General features: G+C 37.6%; 1 protein-coding gene across 1 annotated transcript in view; it reads right to left on the bottom strand.

Annotated features, from left to right (window-relative positions):
- Positions 1 to 1,283: 1,283 nt before the first annotated feature.
- The window catches only part of LOC149130904 (uncharacterized), a 100,427-nt gene continuing 97,690 nt past the window's right edge, over positions 1,284 to 4,020 (bottom strand). Inside the window, exon 3 of the transcript XR_016238597.1 lies at positions 1,284 to 2,766. The gene's annotated coding sequence lies outside the window, so the exon portion shown is untranslated. The remainder of the gene's footprint in view (positions 2,767 to 4,020) is intronic.

Raw genomic sequence — 4,020 nt, 5'->3', positions numbered from 1 at the left:
CCTGTTGTGTATATACGCCGATAATGTCGGATTAATCAAAACGCAGTTAATTGTTATGGCGGCTGAGATCATTTTTCACAACGATTAATTAGGCGTGTCACACTTAAAATAAATTCAATGATTTGTTCTTGTATTAACCTGGAAAATTTATCATCGATAAGAAGATCAGTATAATTAAATGGAGATTGTTTTATAGCAATACGTTGGTAGAAGCGGGAGCAAAACTACAGCTAGCACTTTAACGCTGCCCGATATACTTTTACATTTTAGCAGACTGTTTATTGCCAAGTGTGTAGTAAACCTCTGAATTGGTTGGAAATAATAGATTCTCTTTGTAACATAAATTTATGGCCACGAACAAGATAGGTGCATAGCTTTTTTGTCTCACACCAATTCGTGTTGCACAGATGTCTATTTCAATCGTACAGAGGAGACTCCCGTCGGTCATGAAGCACCATGGTGTTGGACCTAGAAAGTTACCCTCCGAGGCACAAGTCTGGCGGGCAAGGTTGTTTATGGAAGATCAGCAGTCGCCCATGCAATACCAGACTCCCCTCTCCACACTACCGATGTTATCCAAGGGAAAGGCAAGAGGGGCCGATACAGCATGGCACCAGTGATGTCGCAACTCATTTCTACAGCTGAGTTAACTGGAGCAACGTGAAACAAAGTGTCTTGCTGAAGAACACAGAACGCAGTCGGGTCCGGGAATCGAACTCACAACCTCATGATCGTAAGCTCGACGCTCTAACCACTGAGCCATGCGCTTATAATCGTACAATGGTTTCAAATTTTGGCACAAGGCTAGCAAACTCGGCGAGTGGAGAGTATAGGTCAATTAGATCGACCCCAGTGTTCGAATGGTGTTTATTTTATCGATCCCGAAAGGTTGAAAGGCAAAGTCAACCTCGGAGAAATTTGAACTTAGAACCTAAAGGGAGACGTAATGCCGCTAAGCGTTTTATCCGGCGCGGTAACTATTCAGCCAACTCGCCGCCTTATTTTTTAACCTTAAAATATTTATTTTAAATAAGGGACCTTACTCAGCCAGGCACCTATTCACAACGCCAGTGATTTTTCAGTTACTGTTTTCCAATATGTATAGCGATGGATCTTCTCTTAGCATGTTGTCAGTGGGTACGTTTGATGAAAAATTCCAGCAAAGCAGAAACGTGCGCCAATCACTCTTGCCGCTACTGTTAGATGATATTTATCTGCTACTGATATACCTCTGTATTTTTAAAAACAATGCATCCATAAAGAATATTATCCACAGACGAATGCCTCAGTTAATTTGCCCTTTCGCGATACATCTACATTAGGTATGATACATAAATGGATTTGTACATGTAATATTGTTTATTACAGCATATAACGGGTTTTTAATTCGTGTATTCTTATAAACCCGATCGCGTAGAATAAGATTAACATATTCAAATGCCAACACGGCTGCAAAAGCGAGATTTTGATGTCATAGCAATATTTAACGCAAGATGCTCCATGAATAATCTAAGTGTTAAATCAGTGGTTTTTACTTCTTTAACTTTGCATGATTTCGGATTCAATCAGGCTTTCAAATTATTGTATATTCTTGTGACAAGCTTGTTGTTGATTTTCAAAATCTTGATGGTGTTGCAAAATTTACAACAGATCAGTTGTGAAGAAAGACGGCATCGGCGCTGTGCATATCGTTATATTTTTCGTCTTTTCATTGGCAAAGATTTTCCTTTTGTTTTTGTTTTTTTACGATAGCCTTCTCTGCAAGCATGGCTGGGAATGGCCGAGAAAGGTAAAGCAGTCAATGATAGATTGAAGGCATACGTCAGAGTTTGTGTCAAGTTCTCTCTGAACACATACTGCAAGACCACTGTTATATTTTTGAGAAAGAGTTGAGGTCCCTAGCAGGACAGAAAAGTCATAACTGTTCTGCTCATGTTTAAGAGAAAATTCAAGCAACCGATGCCACTGCAGTCTATATGTATATAGAGAAGGATATGTGTTAATGTAGTTTCACTAAATGTAGCAGAAATACGCCAGTGACCAGCTCAAAGATTCGAGGAAGCGTTTCCAACGCTTCGTAATAGAGTGTACTTTGACACAATAAACGGGAACTGAATAGATTATTTTTCTGTCTGGTCCCAAATGGTCCCTTCAAGGTACTGCAACCAATTCCTCACATATGATTTTGGTAGGTAGTACCTCGATGACGTTTTTCTGCAGCTGCAAGTAACATTTGTAAAATCTTCAACAGAAATCTTATATGATCGATATTGCCAGTCACATGAAGAATTTAAAGGTTTCACTTACTCTTTCGTTCGATATCTAAATACCCAGTAAACAAAAGAGCTACGGAAGCCCTTCAATCCCACGAGATCAGACCGGAAATGTCGATCGTGTCATATCTGTAGCCATATGTGACTATTCCCCGGTTTTCGATCGTTCGATAGCAAAACTATTTCGCTGGTAATATGGTCGTCATGCATCCATGGCAAACACTACACTCCATATTTACGACGAACATATACGAATGCATAACGCTTTAGTATTTTCTTTTCGTTTCGTTTTTTCATGTCAAACTCGTTCTCTCCGTAGTTTCTCGAATCCACAACAATATTTGTTCTCCACAACTTTATCCAGCTACAATGAAAGTTGGCTCCCGGGCCGCATGATTTCAGGTTCAGCCCCACAACGTCACAACTTCGGCAACTGCCTTCTATTATAGCCCAGGGCCTTCAAAGCCTTGTGAGTGGATTTGGTAGACGGAAACTGAAAAGAAGCCCATCGTATATATATACATATATATATATTTTTATATATATATATATATATATATATATATATATATATATATGTGTGTGTGTGTGTGTGTGTGTGTATGTGCGTGTGTATGTTTGCGTGTCTTCGTTCCTGTATTTGTCCCCTAACGTCATTTGACAACCGGTGTCAGCGTGTTTACGGCCCCGTAAATTGCCCGCCTAAAAAACCCACGTGCGATATGGTCAGAATATCCACCGCTGTGAATATAATGACGAAATAAATTCATATAAATAAGGGTAAGATCGATATATAAAAATATCGATCTTATCAAGTGGCCAGCATGGAAATGAAAACCATCAAAGGTAACAATTATTTAAAATTATAATATAGGGAATCTAAGAGACACAACCACGCTGAAAATAGCAGCCAAATTTTGACTCTACACCACAATAAATGTTCATATAGCGCAAAGAACGAAGACGAAGAAAAAAATAAACTAGCAAAAATTACTGGATAATTCCAGATCCTGGATTTCTGGCTTTGCATAGGAAATGCTCTGCCTTCATCAGTGGAATATACTCAGAAAAGCACATAAATACAAATATATATATATATATATATATATATATATAAACATAAGTTATACTTACATATACATACACACGACCAGTTGAAAGTATATATGCGTGCATGTATATATATATATATATATAAATGTATTCATACTTTTACACGCACCTGCACACATACACACATATATGTATATGTATGTATATATATATATATATATATATATATACATGTATATATGTATGAATATATATATATACATTGATAGGTAGATGTATGTATGTGTGTGTGTGTTTATATATATGCGAGAGATAGAGAGATATAGATGGAAAACGAGTGAGAAGCACCACACTGTGCCTCTGTGTGTGCGTGAGTGTGCGCACGCTTGTGTGTGTATGCGTGTCTGTGTGTCTGTCTGTGTCTGATATCTATAAAACTTTTATTCCGAGGTGGTAACTCAGCTGGACATAAGCGTCCGTGTCTTCGTGTTTTCAGAAGAAACTTTTTAGCCTTGAAGCGCGGAAAAAAAAAGCAAAATTAAAAATGCAAAATAAAAAATGTAAAAATTGAAAATTTGTTTTTGTCTTATTTTTTTTTTTTTGTACATCAAACGAAAAATATTAGATCAAATACTTCTTTCCCCTCTTCCTCAGTTATTCACATTCGACGGAAAATTTTCTAGTGAGGCACGGT

Source organism: Octopus bimaculoides, chromosome 27, assembly GCF_046866305.1.
Source record: "Octopus bimaculoides isolate indiv1 chromosome 27, ASM4686630v1, whole genome shotgun sequence".
NCBI lineage: Eukaryota > Metazoa > Mollusca > Cephalopoda > Octopoda > Octopodidae > Octopus > Octopus bimaculoides.
This window is presented reverse-complemented; position numbering and strand designations above follow the sequence as displayed.